Genomic DNA, 23,434 nt, shown 5'->3' on the forward strand with positions numbered 1-23,434 from the left:
GTCGTATGATTTGTAACAAAAATCGTTGTGATAAGTGCGTAAGAATGATGTCATTTTTAGTTAAAAATTGAAAAACAAAATCTGTACAAAGCAATTAACAACACATTGTTAGCTTCAGAACACTTTCCAAATAGAGAAATGATACTTCTGAATAGTTCAACCTCTATTTGTAATATTATCTTACTCTTAAAACTTAAAAAAAAAAATATATATATATACATATATATTTATTTATTTATTTATTTATTTATTTATTTCAATAACAACTTCAAATTACTGTAACTCTGAAAATATTGAGATTAGGACACATGTTTATATGCTATTTTTCGCTCAGAATGTCTTCGGAAATAAGCTCCATAAGTGCGGTAAATCCTCGTGAATCACCCTGTATATCAGCTTATGCTATAACACCATTATCATTCCTTACATGTTTTTTCTAATGACCAGAATCGTAAGGTTAGTAGCCTACTCATCGAGGAAAACATTGTTAACATTTCGGGAGGGAGGTGAATTATTTTTTTTCTGAGAAAAGTATTAATTTGTAACTAAAATGATGTTCGAATTCAAATATCGAAGTTGCCATAAATGGACGTCACATTGAGCACCTCCTATGAACTAGTGTTCAGAACTCAGAAAGTATGTGTTGTAGGACCCATATTTATTAGACTTTTTTTTCTTGTTTTGATGTATACTATCACCTCCTAAAATATTGGAAAATTTTTTTAACATCCTGTATTTAAAGAAACAGTTATGCACTGGTCAAAATAAATTACAAAATTAAAAAAAGAAATTAGAACAAAAAAAACAAAGGATAGAAAGGCTCAAGATAGGGGTCTGCTAACGACTGAAATGATCCTAAGTGAAAACTCAGTCGCTGAGTGACGTAAGGAGATTATCTCACACTAGCATTCACTCGTAACTTGACATGCGTCCATGAACGTAACCACGTCTTACCTTATATTGCAGTGATGACTGATCCAAATCCTCTTGAGTGATATCGGAAAACAAGAAGTGTCCAAGCTTCACCGACAATGTCTGCACTGAATTGTCTTGAGCCCGCACACGAATCCAAAGAGAGAGAGGGAGGGGATCAAATATTACACAATTCTTCACCCCTAAAATATCTTTTATAAAAAACCACCACAAAGGCAATATTAATCACCACTTCGTTCAGCTATATGAAACACCAATACGGATTATACTCAGACGTGTCTTCTAACACCACTAAATTAAAATGTATAATACACTGGCTTTATTATAGCAGTACGTATCAAAATTCGTTCATTAACACTACATGCACACCGCCCACTACTTCCCCAGTCCGGGCCTTTAGGGGCATTGCTATGTCGAGGTCTTCAGAGACACCTGCAAACAAACGAGAACAATGTTAGTACAGCTGCACTTCATAAGTACAATATCTAGCCTAAATATTTATCTATCCCTTTATCTATTTACTTATTTATTTATTTACTTATTCATTTATTCACTTATTCATTCATTCACTTATTCATTCATTCACTCATTCAATTCATTCATTCATTCATTCATTCATTCATTCATTCATTCATTCATTCATCCATTCATTTGTTTATTTATTTAACTAGCTAGCGAGTACAAATTAAAATTATAAAACAAAAATGTTTCTAGCCACTACCGTAAGAGCCAGGCTCGTGTACGGTGTGGTCTTAGCCAATAATATAACATAAAATTTACAAGGACCGTTAGTAAACACAGTAAGTAACTTAATTCAAACCAATAAATAACACACAAGAGCAAAAAATAATAATAATAGTAATAATAATAATAATAATAATAATAATAATAATAAGAAGAAGAAGAAGAAGAAGAAGAAAGAAAAAGAGAGAAAAACATAAATTTAATATAAATTGACAATCAGACAGGAGCCAGTGATATTCAATAAAAACATGACTATAGTCGACAGAAATAAAAGGTAAAAAATACACACATTTGTTAATATTATATGAAGAGTCCACTGCAAGAATGATGGATGTCACTTTCCTGTCGAAAATGAACCAAGACTGTCAATCCATAGCTTAAGACATATAGAATGTACATAGAGAGTTATATGGCATTAACACTGATAGTCATTGTCCAGTAATGATCGGAAAATCACAGTTAAGCTTTGAGTGCTAGCATTTCAAACTTTCAATTGCTTCTCCTGCAAAATGTATTCCAAATGACATCCATCATTCTTGCAGTGGACTCTTCATATATCATGAATAATTTTATAAATTTCTTTTTTAAAAGCTTCAATTTTTAAATATTTCAAATTTGGAAAATGGTTTGTAATTTTATTATAAAGTCTTGGGCCGAAACTAGCACCGTGTTTAAGAGGTGCACTTGTATGACATTATGCTCAATTAATGGGAAAGTAGACTTTTGTCTTCGAGTACGATATTCATGTCGATTAGATTTATGTCTTATTAGATTTCTGTCGTAGTAAGTTAGTAAACTATATTTATAAATTTCTACAATAGTTAATACGTTAAAATCTGTATAAATTAAATTTGTTGGGTAATCCATATTTTTGGTTAGACAAATTCTTACTAATCTTCTGTGTAATACAATTAATGGATAAAGTACAGATGATGCTACTCCACCCCAATTTATTATACCATATTGTATTAATGATTGTACTAAAGCTAAAAATATTATTCTCAATGCCTCCTTAGTGATAAAATTTCGAAGTATTATAAATTTATAAGTTGTCTTTCTTATACTTGTACACATAAAATCAATTTGTTTACCCCAACCTAAATGCTGGTCTATAATAATTCCTAAATATTTGAATTGTGTGGAAGGTGTTAGGTGTGGGCAATTACAATAATTATTTGTTAATTCATTACATGAAATATTATGTATTACTAAGTGACAATTATTCATATAACATCAAGGGTCAATTTCACAACGTTTACAACTCCTGTAAATTGTAAATTTCTGTTTCGTAATCTCAGATTCAAATCAAATCTTTATACATACAATTTTGCACACTTTAAGAGTGTTTTGTTTCACTATGAAAGAATAATTTTACGAATGTATTATGTGTAAAGTTGCCACATCTTCCACAATTTCTCTCAGGTCTGTAGAGTTTAACAGTGAAACAATTTATACACAAAGAAAATAAATGTATACTTATTAAATTCATTTCATGGGTTAGTGGACACAATTTTTGTTATTTAGCAGGAATTGTATTAACTCAATAAATATATGGAATTTAATCAAAGACAACGTAATATTTTCCGGCCAAAAACAAACAACACGTTTGGAAATATTGTTAAATAATTTATTTTAACATCATTTCCGTTCTCGTTGTCGTTTCCGTTCCCGGTTTATTGTAAACCAGCCTTAAGTGCATTGTTAATGAGAAACTTAGGCTGGAAATCTGCGTAGTTTGGCAACAGAGCATCGCCGGCTCACCTATCAATATCTACACGACCTCAGGTCTGAATAGCAACATTCCGTCCCTTAGTCACTGAAGCAGGATTGCCAGACTTTCAAGAGGTGGAAAATAACGATAAAACCATCACTGGAACCATTGCTGCAAGATAAAGGATCTAACATTCAACAGAGACAAGTGTAGCATAATCTCAAAGTAACTTTGTATTACTTTTCATTAGATGGGTGTTGGGTGTCAGTTACTTCAATAGCAGACATTCTCAGAGTTTGCAAGCCTTTAGTATGCCGATATCCTTTAACTCCCTTATTTCTGCAAAAATTGCGATTTTAGTCTTCAATTGAAAGAAAGACCGCCGAGTTTTCAGCACGAAACATTACCGCATGAGCCACAGAAACATACTCTTCCCCCACCCCAAGACTCAGAAATGAGAAATATAGTCTGTCTGGAACATTATATTGATATAATTTCACTCTTAAAAATAGATTTAATATTCAATTCAATTCAATTTATTAAGCCATTAAACATACAGTGATAGGCTTCGTCACTTTGAAAATACACATATAATTGAAAACAGTAAAGTTAAATTAGAATGAAAACACAAAACATTTTGACACTCTAAAATTAATGAAAACACTTCACTCTTAATGTAATAAACCTTATTTAATTAAAAAACAATTTCGTATGAATTTATGTTAAGAAACTCATCTATAGAGTAGAAATGATTAATTAAAAGCCAATTATAAAATCTAGCTTTGAAACTATTGGTTGGTAACATAATTTTGACTGGGGAGCTTATTAGGCCTATATAAGTTCATCCCCACGACAGAAAAACTTGTACTTGTTTTATGTAATCTAGAATATGGAATATTAATTTGTTCACTATTCCTAATTTCATGATCATGTATAATGGCTATTAATGAGTAATTGTCTATATTTTGTCGAGTGTAAAGGACTAGGTCGTGTGTGTGTGTATGTATATATATATATATATATATATATATATATATATATATATATATATAAATTTATGACAGTTAATATCTGTGATTGTTTGAAAAGAGGTCGACAATGTTCATGATAGTTTGATTGACACAGAATTCTAATGGCTTTCTCTTGCAAAATCAAGACACTCCCAATTTTGCTACCATTTCCCCAAAAAATTAAGGCATACCGAAAAGTAAGCACATCTTAAATAATTTTGAGAAACGCAAGTCACGTAGAAATTTTCATTCTCTTGTTCTCCTTTTCCAAGTCCTTCACACCTCTACACCTACCTATCTTGCCTCCCGTTTCAGTTACCTGTCTTCATATCATAATCTGTTCACATGCACGCAAAATAGCCTCATACTAGCCATACCAACACATAAGACATCATCGTATTCATCATCATACACAATCTCGCTCTGGCGCTTGTGGAATACCCTACCCAGTGACATCAGAGACTGTCGGAATTTAGTAGCGTTCAAAAGCAAGCTTATTAAGCATTTTCTTACTGCGTAGAGTAGGTTTAATTTTTACTTAGTTAATAAAAAAAACTTTTCCTCTCTTCTTAATTTTTGCAATGAACTGTCTAGCTTTTATTAGTCTGTTAATCTTTTAGTACTTTGATTTTTATTGTATTTGTAAATTCAATATTAATTGTAATTATAATTATAATTGTATTCTTAATATTGTAGTTGTAATCCCCTGGTAGAGCGGAAGAGAAGGCCTGATGGCCCTATCTCTACCAGGTTAAATAAATAAATAAATAAATAATTTATTTAATAAATATATAACTCTTGATAATTGTATGCATATATATTCGATATGTTTTTCCCATGTTAAACTGGAGTCTATAAAAAGTCCTAGAAATTTGATATAGATTTGTATGTTGTCCTATTTTATTACATGATTTAGGGAAAAGTTATGTTGATAGTCTTTTCTTGATTAAGCAAAAAACCATTAGATTCAAACCGTAAAGCCAAATCATGATAGAATATCATTAGTTAGAGCAGAGCTGGGCGTCGAGAGCGGATCTAGACTCTAAACGGGGACGCTCAATATTCATCCGTCACTGAATCAACGCTGCGCGGTGTTCGGCGGGGAAGAAAGGGGATGAAGAGAAACCATACGGCTCCCCGTGAGAGAGTAGAATCTGCTCTTGCTGCCCAGCTCTGGGTTAGAGCATGTAATTCATTCAGAGCAGAGCTAGAACATAAGAATGCAGAATGATTCACTAAGTTTGATCCGCATTTCAGAGTTTAATCCTGAGGCAGTTCTGAGTAAAAAAAAAATGTAATAATATAGGTCCTATTCCGAAGAAGTTGCTTTTTTATTCGTCATTTTGATCCAGACTTCTGTAGGTCGACCGGTTGCAGACGAGAGAAGTACAAGTTTCTGCTGTCGTTTTACTCCCACATTATACACGGAAAACAACCACATTGCAACTGTCAATATGCTAGCAGTGATATCAAGTTCAACCACAATGTGGACCGCCAATTCCCTCCGTCCAAGCTGCCGTACCAAACGTAGACTGAACATCGGTGGGCGTCCTCTAAAATCAGCGTTTATCCGCGCGATTTACATTTGTGATTCCAATTCCAGTAGAGTAGAAAAGTGACATTTTTTAGTCTCCTCTTAACATATTTTTTCTCGCAGAAATAACAAACCTTACCGAATAAAAACACTCCATTCTTAAAGCCCTGTCGATTCTTTCATACTCTGTGGAATGAAGTAATGGTGTAAGCTAAATTCCTTTCCCTAACTAGAGCACACAAAAATGTTTCAACCGGTTACTTAATGACGTCGTATCGATTGCCACGGACATCCATACTCCATCATAAATTTAAATTCGGACATTTTCCAAATGAAAGCCTTTCTTCACAAATTGGAGCCCTGGTTTTCGCATGCAGCCTTTGATATATTGAGGGTTACATAAGATCAGTTCCTAAACAGCAAATACTGCCGTCTTGTCAGTGTTGCCAACTGTTACCAGGTGTCACACGATCTTACGTACTAAATGACTTATTTACTTACCGTACTTTATGTTGGAAGGTTATTCTAAATAATTCAATAATTTATAGGCAAACTATACGAGAAAGGGATCAACATGTCAAGTATTTTGTCTGGCAATACGAAATTCATTGGTTTGACTAAACAATTGACTCACGAGACCTACCCTAAAAATGTATTTTGTTTGACCACATGAAATTATTAGTACTAACTTCGAAAACTTACTGTACCTGACAATAGTCTTGAATTATAACAACGCAACACATAAAATAACTACTATGTATTAATTAATACTGATATTAATTAATTATTAGTATGTTCAAATTTCTATAGCTTCCAGTATCCGACTCAGAAATCTAGTACAATTTTAATTTCATGGAACTCCAGTACCGACAAATATTATCGTTATTTGTATCAGCTGCCAACATACCAGTTACAAAATCACTATCATTTGTAGTATTTGTTAGTATCGAAATTCGAAACGAAGTTGGCAAAAGAAAATTCAGCCTGCAAACTAGAAAATCACCACAATCCACTAGCATATGTAGTAATGGGGGAAAATGGTTAGGTTTCACCCTTAGGGTATGAAGTAAGCTGACCCGGACCATACTTCTAGGCGAACGTCCATATGTCTCCGCAGAGGTGAACGATCATCCAACCAGAAGAGGCATCATATGTTCATTACGATGATTTCTCAGCCGTTATATCTGGTTTTCGAAACCAGATTTCGCTGCTCCCCAAATTCATCGCGATGCTGGCTGGGCACCGATCCATACACTGGCCGAAATTTCATAAGCTAATTTCTCCTCCGTAGAGAATCGAAGCAGCGTGCATTCCGCAACGTAAGCCCAGGCATCATGTCTTAGACCACGAGGCTACGGTGCGAATCTCTTATGTGGTATACCGATACAGAACACTGAGCATGCGTAGTATGTTATAACTGTAACTTGGAAAATTCAGGTGGCCCAAATTTTGTTTCTGGGTCTGTACATATTAGGTTACGTTCATTTTTAGATTTTTCCCATTTCAAAATCTCAGAGTTCTTTCAACGGAACGGTAAAAAAACGAAGCGAGATAAATGGCTAACCACTTAGAGCTTACAAAGATTCCCTTGCATGGACCTTTGATCGTGTATATTTCCAATTCATTTCTCCGTCTCTCATTGAGAATCAAACAGTTCTGATCACTGCAATGTGCCCGAGGTTGCGGGTTCGATTCCGCCGAGGTCGATGGCATTTAAGTTTGCTTAAATGCTACAGGCTCATGTCAGTAGATTTACTGGCATGTAAAAGAACTCCTGTGGGACAAAATTCCGACACATCAGTGACGCTAATATTACTTCGGAAGTTGCGAGCGTCGTTAAACAGAACATAATTTAATTTTAACCACTGCAATGTTATGATTTTATGAAATAGACTGAATCGTTGTTATCCACTTATAAATTGCCTTCAATTTTGAATATTCGATAGCTTACTGCGCAAGGACCATAAGATTCCAACTGAACTCAAGATTTGTTTGGAACTTTTTCTGAGTTTGTGTTTAACAGAGAGTTGTTTACCATATCTGATCTTGTTCTGTTGTATTCTTGTCCGAATACTGACAGAATTCTTAAACAAGAAGTTTACTTAAATATCCGCTGTGTGAGAGAAAGCCAAATAGCACTTTGATGGTAAATGAAAAGGCCTTGGCTTTGCTTTGTTACACAAAGTTTTCGTGAACAACAATTTACACACACATTTCTGGCTTACTTTTCGAGGAATCCTAAGCGAATTAGATGGAAGAGCTTCCAACTTCCCACCATGAAGCATTGAAAATGTGCTCGTTGTTGCGTAGTAAATAAATGAAAAGCAGGCACGCTGACAGTATAAAAATGCACTCCAATAGTGTTCCGCATTAATACAGACTGGTATCTTTTAACATGGGGTGCTACAGACAATCCCATTCGTACCGGTTTCCATGCCAACAATCATTTGTTCAGAAATTCCATACAATTTATTGTATTACTTTAGTTTTCAGAGAGCTCTGGTGTAGTAATCCATGATGGAGGTATGCTAGTGCATGCAGTGTTCGACAATTCAAATTCTGTTGAGGAAAATTAAGTTTTAAGAGTGATGAAAGTCAATGACATGCTGACACTGAAAAAAAAAATAAATAAATAAAGCTGGAGCAAGCTATAAATGAAAAACGTTCTTAAATTATAGGATTCCAAGCAACATTCGACGATTTTCTTCTTCATATTTTCTTAATCACTAATAGGGATGTCTACAAAACCTTTGAGACTGCTTTAATGCTTACAAATGCTTTAGAGCAGCGTTTCTCAAACTTTTTTGAAGTGGGGACCACTTTTTAAAGTCAGAACAGTTCCGCGGACCACCTTACTCTTGTTCCCTTCGAAAGCAAATTTATCATTTTCGTAGCATATTTTAATACCACTATACTTATATTTTAAAATTGAATTAAGATTCGGTACTTTGGTCCTCTGTTTCATGAATTCGGGTCGCCCCTGACTGGGTTACAGGAGCGGCGCCAGATGTACAGGGAAAAGATGGCGAGAAACGCCACGTACATAGTGCTTTAAATCCCTCTTTTGTTGCTGAGAGTAGAGTGGGAAGTCGATAGACGGGTAGGGTAATAAATTTCATAAAATGTCAGTACTGGGAGAAAATGTGAAATTCGATTGCAATGTGTCATTTCCAAACTCAGAGATTTTCAGCTATAGTGTGATATGCAATTCGTTTGAATTTTATTTTTTCTTTTGTCTTTTTTGAAGGACCACAAGGGCATACCTCGAGGACCACAGGTGGTCCGCGGACCATAGTTTGAGAAACACCGCTTTAGAGAACCTGGAGGATCGTTGCCACCTTCACATAAACCCATCATCGGTCCTTTCTTGAGCAAGATTGTTCCAGTCCCTAGCATCACATTCCACCTCCCTGCAATCCATTTAATATTATCCTTCCATCTACGTCTCGGCCACCCCAAAGGTCTTTTCCCGCAAGTCTTCCAGCTAACATTCCATATGCATTTCTGGATTCATCCATACGTGCTACATGACCTACCCATCTCAAACGTCTGGATTTAATGTTCCTCGTTACGTTAGGTAAGGAATACAATGCATTCAGTTTTTTGTTGTGTAACTTTCTCCATTCTCCTGTAATTTCATCTCTCTTGGCTTCAAATATTTTCCTAAGCACCTTATTCTCAAACACCCTTAACCTGTTCCTTTCTCAATGTGAGAGTCCAAGTTTCACAACCATACAAAACAACCGGTAATATAACTGTTTTATAAATTGTAACTTTCAGTTTTTTTTTTAAAGCAGACTAAGGACAAAAGCTTCTCCACCGAATGATAACAGGCATTTCCAATATTTATTCTACTTTTAATTTCGTCACGAGTGTCATTTATATTTGTTATTGTTGCTCTATGGTACTTGAATTTTTCCACCTTTTCAAAGGATAAATTTTCATTGTTTATATTTCCATTTCGTACTACGTTCTGGTCACGAGATATAATCATATGCTTTGTTTTTTTGGGATTTACTTCTAAACCTATCCCATTACTAGCTTCAGGTAAAATTCCCATTTTTTACTAATAGTATGTGGATTTTCTCGTAACATATTCACGTCATCCGCATAAACAAGCAGATGATGTCACCCCTTCAATTCCAAACCCTCTCTGTTTTCCTGGAATTTCCTAATGGCATATTCTAGAGCAAAATTAAAAAGTAAAGGCGACAGTGCATCTCCTTGTCGTTGTGATGTTTGTGGACACTAAAGCAATAACCTCGTGTTATGAATTACAAATTCAGCTTTGTATGTGCTTACATCTCATCTTCCAGTCAGAGATGACGATATGATGCAGATATAGTGAGACAGTGATGGGGCAAGAATGGGAAGACAGAAATTTGTCTTAGAATCCGCAAGAACTAAATCTTGACGATTCATTATTAGTTGACTGACCTTATGTTTGGCCTTACGGACTTGTTACTGATAAGTGCCTGTCAGCGATTGTTTATCTACACACCTACTACTTTCACGTGTTTACACTGTGGTTTCTTGTAATTTGATGACACGGCGACCACGTGACCAAAGAGTAGCTTCGTTTGTTAATGTCTAGCATTGGTCCACAAAAGGACGCAAATAGCCATAGTAGCTGATGCGTCCTTTTTAGACCCCACTGACTTGGTTCACACTCCAGAGCGACGACTGAACAGGTCAAAGGTTACAAGATCTTTGAAGACAGATGGTCAGTCTTGCCAATTCAGCGGTTTTCCCGCTAAATCTAGCTTTTTTTGGATAACCGTCTCGCGGGTAAAATTATATTATCCTGCTTAGCGGGAATACTAGCGGTTTTTAATCTTTAAAGTTTCTGAAATTAAATTCATATTAGCATTATAAGCAGCTTTCATAATTACATTTAATTCGTTCAGTGTGTGTTTTGTGAAATAATGGATGTGTTAATGTACTGATAATTCCATATTATATATGTTACCGTTAAAACCCAATATACGTCAAAACCAGTTTCAACTAGTAAAAACTAGTTTAAGCAAATAAAGATAGAAATTGAGTTTTCGTACGATCTAGAATCAGTGTCAGGTTAGGTTTGGTTTGTTTAGGTTTTTGTTTGGTAAAAGCCTTAAAAAAAACCTAACCAAACCAAACCTGACTTGTCATTGATTCTAGATCTTACGAAAATTCACTTTCTATCTATCTATATTTTAAAACTACAGTAGTTTTTACTGGTTGAAACTGGTTTTGTCGAATTTTGGATTTTAACGGTGCAATAAGAATTTAAATATATTGTGTATGTGATAAAAGTGTTCAAAATTGCTTTATAGCGCCCGTTGGCAATGATAATAGTGTGCAATATTCGTTACATTGGCGGGTGAATGCTCCATCTTGACCATTATTATTATTATTATTATTATTATTATTATTATTATTATTATTATTATTATTATTATTATTATTGAATAATAAGTATACATTAAAATCTAGAGATATTTGTTAGAAAATCGCGGGTTTTCGAAAGCCATCTAGCGGGATTATACGAAAACTGTTGGCAACACTGCAGATGGTGATGATAATGATTAATAATATTCTTCCTTTTACATATTAAACCTTGCGATCAATTACGGCCCCATCTCAACTGAATCTCTTCTTTAGTTTTCCCGATTCTCTCCTTTCTGTTAGTCTAGGTTAGGCCACGGGCGGGTTAGGACGACCCTTTGCACGTCGGCCATATTGAGACCTATTGTGCACCCCGAATGTTATGGAATTAATGAGTATGAGGGTGTACCAGCTCATCGGCCGCATGTGACCCCTCACCCGCTCTAAGTTCTTACCGCCAAGGTGACCAAGCAACACAGGCTCCAACGGTCCTTTCAAGGTGTCGAAGCGTCCTTGGAAGTGCACTTAAGGAATGAATTCTGGCAGCGATATTGCGGAAGGCTGGGAACCCAGGAACGGTTAGGGAGAGGACGCCTCCTTCCGTAAGCGGATGAAGACATGCGTATTGACCTGAATATGGCTATTGAAGAAGATGAATGATAAGATATGATATATGATATGATATGATATGATATGATATGATATATGATATGATATGATATGATATGATATGATATGATATGATATGATATGATATGATATGATATGATATGATATGATATGATACGATACGATATATATTGTATGAAATATAAATTATTTTTCTATAGAGAGAGGAAGGGAAAATTCCAACCCAGCGTTTGCCTAACTGGCTGTGGAAAACCACGGAAAGACCACAGTCAGGTTAGTCGGTCCGGGAATCGAACCATAGGCCTCCCGAATGCGAGTCCAATGCGATAACCAGCAGCCAACTCTCTCGGTTCTGTTAGTCATTATTTTTGGGAGTCTTGTGGAGTTCATTCTTTCCAAGTGATCTCTCCAATTTTGTCCATGTTCTTCGATCTTATCCCCAAATGCATAAATGAGAAAATAATAACAAAAACAAGATCGTCACCTGACAATATCTTTGAGTTGCATATTTATTTACGTATAATTTATTACGAAATGCAACTCCATGTCGCATAAAATAAAATGTTTTTACACTGGTTTATATTAAATTATTCCAATGGAACACACCAGTTTCATGTGCACTACACCACCATAAATTATATTACGCCTACTCTTTTCCTCTTTCAAAACATGAAGGCATAATCTTCCTTATAAGTAGGGACCGGATTTTTATGTAATTATATATTATATTCCTTTCAACTTAACAGAATATAAATAACAAATCTTTGCGAATCTTGTAATTACCATTAATATATTAAAATTTGATACTACATATTTTTACATATTTACCCCACATTACATAAATCTACATATTTAGGGGGTTTATTCATTTTTACTTCTCTAAAGGGGGGGGGGGGGAACTTCCGTTGGGGAAGTTTACAATTTGAAATACACAGATTTAAAAAGCCTTTTTACCTATACCCAAGAAAGGATATATTTCGGCACGAAACACAACCTCCTTAGTTCCAGGCAAACAACAGTTATTAAATGCCTATAGTTTGAGGTTTTAGTAGGTACTTCGTTTCTTACAGGGAGCAGTTAAAATGCATGTGTTCCACATCTCCTCTTATTTTTCCTAATCCAGTAAAGCGAAACAGTGCTTGCAGTACTGTTGTGTCATTCATTTCACTCATTTCTCTAGTTTTAGTACTTACAGTATAAAGTGCAAGTGAGTTTATCTACTGATTTTAACTAACTAAAAAGGCCCCTGTATCTTCAACCCCAACGACAAAAATAAAATCATGGATTGCGATGGACGAAGGTTTCACTACAGATGGAAAAATTGCAATGTGTCAAGTATGCGGTAAAAAAGTCGGGTGCTCTATGAAATCACAACTGGAGAGTCTTACCTATCCTATACCTGCCACATATTAATATTAAATATTTTCATGATTTTACATATTTAGGTACATATTCAGCTTATTTTTCTTACATAAATATGTACATATTTCAAATCTTGAAATTACATAAAAACCCGGTCCCTACTTATAAGGCTGCCTTTTCTTCCTTTACTTCAGAAAATAGTCTTAAAATAACTCCGTAAGGTCATGCTTACTTATAAGGCTTCTCAATTTTGAGAAATGCCGATCGCTTTGCTCGTTGGTACAATAGGCAACTGTAAATCACAGGACCATGTTGAAGACCTTGGCATACCGATATAGCACTAGCAAATTGTTACTTTCTGAGTCTTCTGGTTTTTATACACATATTATTAGTTCATTATTGAGGCTACGGCTTATTTATTAGTGTAATTATCTAATTAAATATTCGGCTTATTTTGAAATGAGACAGCTGGCAAGTTCCATGGACAACAAATTTATGTTGCTAGTCTAAAAGTACAAGTCCTTATATTTCTCAGAGCTGTTCTTTTGTTTATCTTGACATTAAAAACAAATATTAATTAACTGATTGCCACTACAAATATACCAAACTTCTGATGAAATGTGTGTGTACAAACTGAACAGTATAAAGCTATTAAAACACGTTTTTAGCTCTGAGTTTGAACAAGAAATCGATATCTGCGGATAAATAAACCAACCTGAAAGTAGAGATACGTAGTGGGCGGGTAAATAAAAGAAAGCTTTGTTTAACTCTATAAATGTAATGATCAGCAAGTAACCGGTCTAAACTTGAATTTGGATTTCGTTTTTCTTTATTACAGAATTTCACATAGATCAAAGACCAATGTCAGCTATTGTTGTTACAAAATCTGATGAGCTATTAACAATGATGATGATGATGATGATGATCATCATCATCATCATCATCATCATCACGATAAACATATTTGACCTGAACGTCTCCCGAGGTCTTCTGTAATCGTTTTGGGAGTGTCCTCTAAAGACCAACTACACATTAGGTGAAAATGTAGAGAGTTGTCGAGCTATAGTCCCGTCGCTTTAATTTCCGGCAGCCAATCGCGTTGCAGGTCGGCTACATTTAAACGTGTGCGTCTTGTGATTCGCTTATGAAGACGTTATTCATTTCTTAAGGCTCGATAAATACTTAATATAATCGCCCGCCATTTTGGCTCTTTCGTTGGCGTTCGCAGAAAGCACACGAAGACGTTATTTGCCGCTCAATTATTTGCTGAATTACAGTGCGTTTTATTTATTATCATAGGAGCTACGACATGATAATGTTTAACGGTGTGGCAAATAGATTCCTCGTCTGGTAGCTCGGGAACGAAAGAACAAAAATGGCGAACGATACTACCTACCTAGACTTTATAGAGCCTTCACTTCCTAAGACGTAAGCAAAGAGGCGGAGTCACGCCGGAAATAACAGCGTCGCGACTATAGAAGTAGGTACTACTGTATACAGGGAATAGATCAAGTGAGTCTGTACTAGTAGGTCTATTTATAGATGCGAAATATTATTTATTGTCTTTTAATTACGCATATTTCCCGTTTTAGACAGGCATTCCTAAAAGCAGATTTTTAACGATTGGCAAACGTGTTAAAAATTTAACTATTATGCAGCAGTGTGCGAAAAGTACTTTCAACATTCGTATGAAAAAAATATTTTTAACACTGACTTTCAACTGTTTGCGCCGTTTCACACGGCAACAACAGCAACCAATCAATAAAGCAGTTCAAACAATGTCAGGCTCTCTTTAAAAAAATGTCTGTTTTAGGTTAAGGAACATACACAAATTAAATAAAATTGCTCCAACATCTATTTTATTGATAGTTTTATGAGACAATTAAGAATTAAATGTAATTGTGAAAAATTCGAGGACACCCGGGTTTGAAAAGGGGAACTCTCGATCTGCAGTCGAATGTTCTACCGCTTAACAATACCACAGCTTGCTTTTAATGCGATAAAGTTCACTATTACAATGAGGGGAATACAGAAGTGGGAAGTTGGGCGAATTAAGTCTATACCAGCACGGAGGAACGGCTGTGAAAAAATAGTGTACGACATACCATAAAGAAATGAAGCTGTGTTGGAAAGAGTGGATGAAGAAAGAATGATGCTGAAACTGATCAGGAAGATGAAAAGGAATTGGTTGGTTCACTGGATAAAAAGAAACTGCCTACTGAATGATGCGCTGGGAGGAATGGTGAACGGGAGAAGAGTTCGGGTCAGAAGACGGTATCAGAAGATAGAAGACATTACGATATATGGAGCATATGAGCAGACAAACAGGAAGGATTGGAGAGGGCTGGTTTTGCAGTGAAAGACCTGCCCTTGCGCAGAACACTTAATGAATGAATGAATGAATGAATGAATGAATTAATGAATGGACACGCCACGTTAAAAAGAATATATGCTATTTTGTTCGTAGGCTTGCTACATTCGTCTTGATACCTCGTTTTGCAATCATCCCTACTCTCAAAATAAATTCCATTTTTAGCATTACATTTTTATCTTAAAAAGCTATTATTGTATTCTGTAGGCTACATCCAGCAATTGGGGGTCCCTATACGGCGGAATTCATTGCCTCAGATGTCGTAAGTACAGACCGGTCATTTTGTCCTGACAGCTCAGCGACGCGAAAGAGGGGAAGTAATAGGAGTAGTGGGGAGAGCTCCGGAGTAGAGATGAGGGCGGTAAAGGAATGCAGTACAGCTTAATTGTACTAGAAACATACCGATCTACCGCACGCATGACATCCGATCGCTCCGACGGCAAGCGAGAGACTAACGCAACCACCCCTTGGCGAAACTAAATGGATTCGCCTGACCCAGGCGCACATCGTCGGGGACTGTCAGGACTAAATAATCGTACTATAAGTAGCCGGTAAATTTTCCTCTAGCGCTACAAATTTTGTTTACGTTCAGAAACAAGCTACTTTTTAAAGTCCTTAAAAATGTACCACTTTCGACAGCGTCTGAACCCGGCAACCTAGGGTCTTACAGCTATCAATCGATTAGTTATGACGACTACACCACGTCATAGAAAATAATATATAGCTGTAGAAGTATATATAACACAAATGTCGAAGTAATACCTTTATGAATCCGTTATCGCAGGCAAGCTATAAACAGAACAGTATATTTTTAATCAGAGAATCGATCTTCCCACAGCAAAACTCCTCTACAGAGTGGGCTAAGACATAACAGCGAACTATAAATGTCAAAATCAATATCTGTTTATTAAACGTTGTATTAATGCCTACGGCGATTCGTTTCTCTCTTGTGACACGTTTAATGTCAAAACTGCAGGTTCTTTCAGATAGTAGTGTTGAAAAATAGGTCATGAAGTGGCGCAAATTTGACATTACAGGGATAGAAAGTTCTGACCACACTTAATAATGAAGAGAAATTGTAATTCCAATAAAACACTCTTTAATTAACTTCGAAATGTAAATAAAGGGAAAATAAATTAAGACTTTAAAATCAATGTTGGAATATTCCTGTAAGGGGTGGGAAAATATATATTTAGAGCTCCAACAGGGGACAAGGAAAAATATGAGCAAGAAAAGAGCAACAGAAGAAAGAAGTGGTGGAAAGAAAGTAGGCCTAAATAAAGATGGAGGATGAGAAGCGAAGGAAAGTGTAGTATAATTCTTTACATAATCTTATAATTAAAATTAGCATCCTAGATAGAGAATGTCATATATGAAATTATTATTATTGTTATTATTATTATTATTATTATTATTATTATTATTATTATTATTATCCTCATTCGATACGACTCAATGCTTGGTCGCACTGAGTTGCTTTTCTTGCATCTTGATAATAATAATCTGTAATTTATATATAATTTGAACTGGTAATGGAAATTACGGGAAAACGGTTGGACAGATTTTAATAAATGACCCCTCATTTTGAAGCTTGGAACTCAAAGTTTTTCGGAAAAATAGTAGTTTTCAGTGAAATATCTATTTTTAAACATAATTTTCCTATTTTCCAAAATCCATCTGTCGTCAGTTTTGAGAACTAGCTAAGAGCATTCACGGCCGACGTGATATACCCTTTGCTTTTTTGTAAAGGAGAAGCGAAGCGAGCACCAAGTCTGCCGTGTTGCATTTCAGAATAAAACAAAACACATATTACAGCAAACAATATTACACGAAGGCCATGATCTGCAAGAATGCTGACATATTTAGAGCTCAAATTAAATTGGTTATTAAAAACTTAACTTACTAAAAATAATTTATAGGTTCGATTCTGTGGTGTGTAATTTTCTGGGTACAGCTGTGTATTGGATGTTAAAAACTACAAAACTTGAGGTGGTTTGATGACATTACTGCCATTAGAAATGAAATATTATTGTAGTTAATGCCATGATGTTACTATTTTTCATTAATTAGGACATATTAATGCTATATTGATGATATGAAAGTGAAACGTTTTGGGGTTATATAAGTAGGTGTAGAGAACAACTTAAATTAGATTTTGATTTCTATATTTTACTGAGTGGCGGCTATATAGTATATATAGTATATGTTACTGAAAGCTATAAAACTTACGTAAGATAATAATATTATTAAAAATCAAATATTTTTATAATTATTAATCAAGTGGGATTGGGTCTTTTTCATATATTTAATAGCGGTGTGGTGTAGATATTTATATGCATGGTTCTCTTCAGTATTGGCTCGAGGGAGAGTATCTTTCATTATTATGGAAGCAAATAACTTTCCGAATGTCTGGTATTCTTCATTGAAAATAAATCTGAAAAACGTTTATTTGAACGTCTAATGAACTTAGTTTGCAGCATTTGCTGCACAAACCGCTAGTAATTATTATATTCATGAGAATGCTTAAGATAAGAGTGTAATTCCTAAGTTATTGAGTGTTGTCAGCTTGCCGTTGATGATAATACAATATTATTTTCTTTTCTTACTTTATGCTGTACTTTATAAAGTATACTTATATTAAAACAATTATATTTTCGGAATATGTATGATAGGCCTATGTATGTTCTGAGGATGACCCATAAATAGGTCGAAACATGTAAACCAGGTACGTTAGAATTTAACACAAGAAAGTCTTATCATACATATTCCGAAGTGATACAGTGTTAAAAGTTGTGTAATCAAGATGTATAATTATATTTTGTGAGGAGGTTATAAGTTATTCCTGGCAAGGATGTTAATATGAATTTATGAGAGAGCGATGACTTTCCAACAGGGGGGAAATCCCCCCATTTCCCCCGTTAATTCACACCGTGCTCACAATTGTTCTCGAATGATACATTTTCCAACGTGACTGACATAAGTCAATATACAGACGTGGACAAATTATTAGCAAAATTGAAGATTTTTATTATATATTTTTACAAAATATGATTCTTCAATTTAGACTACACTTGACATTTTTGCCTATTTTCAAATTATTAGCAAAATTGAAGATTTGTACTGTATACTTTTAGAAAATTTAACTATTCAATTTGGACTACATTTGATATTTTTGCATATTTACAAATTATTAGCAAAACTGAAGGTTTTTATTATATATTTTTACAAAATTCGATTCTTCAATTTGGAATACATTTGACATTTTGGATATTTTTTCAAATTATTAGCAAAACTGAAGATTTTTATTTTATAGTTTACAAAATTTGACTCTTCAATTTAGACTGTAGTTGACATTTTTGCTAATTTACAAATTATTAACAAAATTGAAGATTTTTATTATATATTTTTACAAAATTTAACTCTTCAATTTAAACTACAGTTGACATTTTTGCATATTTCTGTCTACTGTAATGATAGAAATATGCAAAATTGTCAATTGTAGTCTAAATTGAAAAGTCAAATTTTGTAAACAGAATTATCATAAAAATCGTCAATTGTGTTAATAATTTGTCCACGTCTGTAATTGAAGGGTTCAGAGCCATAGCGGGCCAAGCGCCATTTATTAAAAGTGGAGAAAGCAGGGGTTAAACTTAAGTAAATACCATAATTTAATGAAGATTGACATCATTTAATTTTAATGTGCATACTTCATCTTACTTGCTATATGTTTCGTTAAATTATGGTAAGCACTTAATTTTAATTCTTGTTTTCTCCGTTTTTAATAAATGGCGCTTGGCCCACTATGGCTCTGAACCCTTCAATTGATATAGGAGGTTGAACTTGGATGTCCCATAAGCAAAACAAGTTCTTTCCAAGTATAACGTTCCAAGAGACCAGACTGTACTGCCACGCTTACCGCAAGGACTAGCCTATACCAAAGAACCTTGACATACCGAAACAACTTTATAAAATCTAACTTTTTTTCTCGCGTTGTCCACACAGGCTCGGTCGTGTCTGCGGAGAGCTATTAACAAGACACCAGCGATTAATATCAATTTATATGGTAAACGGAATAGCATGACCCGCCCAGAGATATCAGACCCAAAATAAGCCAATAAATTCTGCCAAAGTTGTTCCAGCATGGCATACGTCCAAAATAGGGTAATTTTGCGAATCATCTGGAACGAGTGTATTTGGCGAAGACGGATCGAGACGGGGGGGGGGGGAGGCGGAGGATGAAGATTACCGACAATGAGTTGCTGACCTCCATTGCGTGGGGTCTAGAGGACGAATCCCTTGAATGCACTGATCGATATGTAGTAGGTACAAGCTTACAACAAAACACTTAAAAATACACTGTCTTTCCGTGAAACATTTTAGAAATTCACCACAAATAAACTAAGCAACGGATAATTGTAATTCTTATACCGACAGAACGAGCAACTCTCCACGTTTTGTTAGAAAAATGGCTGTATCGCATTGTAGCCGTGGTTTCCCGCTAGGATAAATGTAGTGAATTAGTTTTGTTAGGAAAAAGTCTGTATCACATAGTTGCCGTGGTTTGCCGCTAGGAGGCGCACAGTAGTAGTGAATTAGTTGCTAAGAGTCATTTTAATAAAATCAATATGGCTTATATAAACGTGAGAAAGCATTTTATGTGCCAGAATACTGAAGAACATCGTCCGTTGTGACTGTGCAGCGACGATTTCGAGCACAATTCCAAGGAGCCGCCTGTTTATAATAACATCAGGAAATGGTATGATACAGTCAAGGATCAAGGCTGTCTGTGCATCGTTCGTCGGCCGGGACGTCCAGGACCAAGTGAAAATGACGTCTTAATGCGGTGGCCACCCAGGTCACCGGATTTAACACCTAGCGATTTTTTTCTTGTGGGGATTGTTATGGGCATTGTTTTTGTACTCGTTAACCTTCAGGAACATCGCGATCGTATCACCGCGGCTGTGGCACTAATCGATCGTGAAATGCTGACACGCGTGAGGGATGAAATGGATTATCGGCTAGATGTCTACCTTATCAGTAAGGGTGGCTACATTGCGAGACTGTGAGATATGTAATAAAACTTTGAGAGTTTACCTACATTTCTGCATAATTAAATGTAGTCTCCGTTGCTTAGTTTATTTGTGGCGAATTCCTAAAATGTTTCACGGGCTTATGGAAGACCCGATACTGTAGACATGCCGTACAATACTTAAGAAAATTATACGGACACCCGATATAAACTCTTTATTTTCTCCTATCCTTATGTATCTAAAATCGACCTATGTAGGCCACATATGTATTACTTTTGATGCTAAGGACTGGATTAATCTTGCACAGGATAGAGAACAATGGCGGACTTGCGTAAGTGCGGCAATGAACCTTCGGGTTCTCTAAAAGCCATTTGTAAGTAAGTGTTACTTAACCTTTATTGGAAATTAATTTTTTCGGTGAATACCAGAAGTCTCTAGCCCATTTAAATAAAAGAGTATTGTTATTTTTAGTATAATCATAACATTTATTAATTTTTATTAAACATAATCATAGCTGTTCAACCACTTCAAGCAGAATTTTTAAGTTTGGTAAAAATACTGCCTTTCTCAAGGGATTTTAACATTAGAAATCAAATTGATTGCAAAAAAAAATTTCTGTTTGATTGACTTTTTTTTTTTTTGCAAAAAATTTAACAAAAACTTTATTTTCTTCATGATAATGAAATAATTCAAATTGCTTGCCACATCTCACAATACAATATTAGTCTATCAAGAAAGCCGTGGTATCTTAAGATTTGGCGAGCAATTCAATTTATTTCACGTTCATAAAGAGACGAACATTTTTTGCCAAATTTATGTTATAAATTTTAAATATTGTTAAAATCTACTGTAGGCTACAAAGAACTTAAGATTCTTTTCATGTTACAGACCTCTAGTCTTTGTAGGAATAGACTGTACAGTAATGAATTTCCATGACCAGAGTAATAAAAAGTTATATTTTATGAATATGAAATAACACAGAACTTTTTTTTTGTGCTAAAGAACACCGAAATTAGCCACCGGCGAGCGTATCTCAGTCGGCTATGGCGCTTGTCTGCCGATCCGGATTTGTGCTCGGACATGAATTCGATTCCCACTTGAGTTTTTTCCGAAGTTTTCCCTAACCGTAAGGTGAATGTCAGGTAATTTATGGCGAATCTTCGGCCTCATCTCGCAATACTATCTCGCTATCACCAATCCCATCAATGCAAAATAACATAGTAATTGACACAGCGTCGTTAAATAACCAACTAAAAACACCGACATTAAGCAGATTTTATATAGAAATTTAACATTTTTATTCGCCGTAAAACAGAATCCCTAATAATAGCATAAATTCAAAGTTACCATGATTTGATAATTTACATAGAAAATGATCTCATATCATAATTACTTCTAAACGTGTTATTGGAATATTTTCCGTTTAAAAGAAATAATTGAGCCATGGTTAAAACTACAGGAAATAAATCACATAGCTTTAATAATAATAATAATAATAATAATAATAATAATAATAATAATAATAATAATAATAATAATATAACTGAACAGAACAGACTGTGGAACCGAAATGTTCAACATAAAACGTAGATTTAGTATTGAAGTTTGTAGAAAAACTGGAGACGAAGCGAAGCCCCAGGGAGAGAAGGCGCAGCGGATCTCTTTTTCACGAAGTGTCAATTACGACGCGTCCGGTAGGGGCTGCCTAAATAATCAGCCCTGGGAAACGTGGGACGCGCACAATGCATTATGCTGTTTGTGCAGAGGCAGCGTTCCAGCGCTGCAGACCGCTCGTTCTCTTCGCCAAAGCATTCACAGAAGACGGGACTATGGTGCAATGGCTAGTACACTGACATCCAAAGATATCTGACAATGTATACATACACACATATATATTATTTTAATGTACCGAAGTACACATGATATTTCCATGCAGATATTCTGCGTCATCATACGATGAAAGAGTAATGGAACGGAGAAAAACTCTCTCCGGCGCCGGGATTTGAACCCGGGTTTTCAGCTCTACGTGCTGATGCTTTATCCACTAAGCCACACCGGATATTCCGTCGGATCCCGGCCAACTAGTCACTCATAACGAGTGCACCTCAGCACATGTGTGGACTTCAGTCCTACGTTTATAGACATCTATGACGTAGTGCAGAGGGCGGTCACTAGAGGGAACACAAGAGTTGGAACTTAATCTGAGACGATTCTGTCCGGCGCCGGGGTGGGTATCCGGTGTGGCTTAGTGGATAAAGCGTCAGCACGTAGAGCTGAAAACCAGGGTTCAAATCCTGGCGCCAGAGAGAATTTTTCTCCGTTCCATTACTCTTTCATCATACACACATAGGCTACATATATTCAGAGTGAACTGTAAGTAACGTAATTAATTTCAGGGAGTTATTCTCTGAGATATTTCAAACAAAAAAGTTTAATAGAATTTTCTTCATTTTTTACATCCTTCTCGAGATAAAAATTGTTATATATATATATATTTCACAGCGTGTTTTGGGAAAGTCATTGATTTAATTCCCAATATGCTCAGTCAGTTTAAGAGAACAATGTATTATAATAATAAATGATTAAAAGAATTTAGTTTTGCCTTTTAAATGTACAGGAGTGACAAAAAAAACCGGACCGAGCCTTGTAGCTAATTTCAGAGCCGTGTTCACTCCAGAGCACGATAGACTGGTAACTAAGACTTTCGTGGTTCGAATCCTGCCTGGGAAGGAAACTTTTTTT

General features: G+C 35.3%; 1 long non-coding RNA gene across 1 annotated transcript in view; it reads right to left on the minus strand.

The window, feature by feature from the left end:
* LOC138702192 (uncharacterized) overlaps positions 1 to 23,434 on the minus strand; it is a 254,011-nt gene that overhangs the window by 147,080 nt on the left and 83,497 nt on the right. The window contains exon 2 of the long non-coding RNA XR_011332796.1: positions 955 to 1,365. This is a non-coding gene — a long non-coding RNA (uncharacterized lncRNA). The remainder of the gene's footprint in view (positions 1 to 954; positions 1,366 to 23,434) is intronic.

Source organism: Periplaneta americana, chromosome 6, assembly GCF_040183065.1.
Source record: "Periplaneta americana isolate PAMFEO1 chromosome 6, P.americana_PAMFEO1_priV1, whole genome shotgun sequence".
Classification (NCBI taxonomy): Eukaryota; Metazoa; Arthropoda; class Insecta; order Blattodea; family Blattidae; genus Periplaneta; species Periplaneta americana.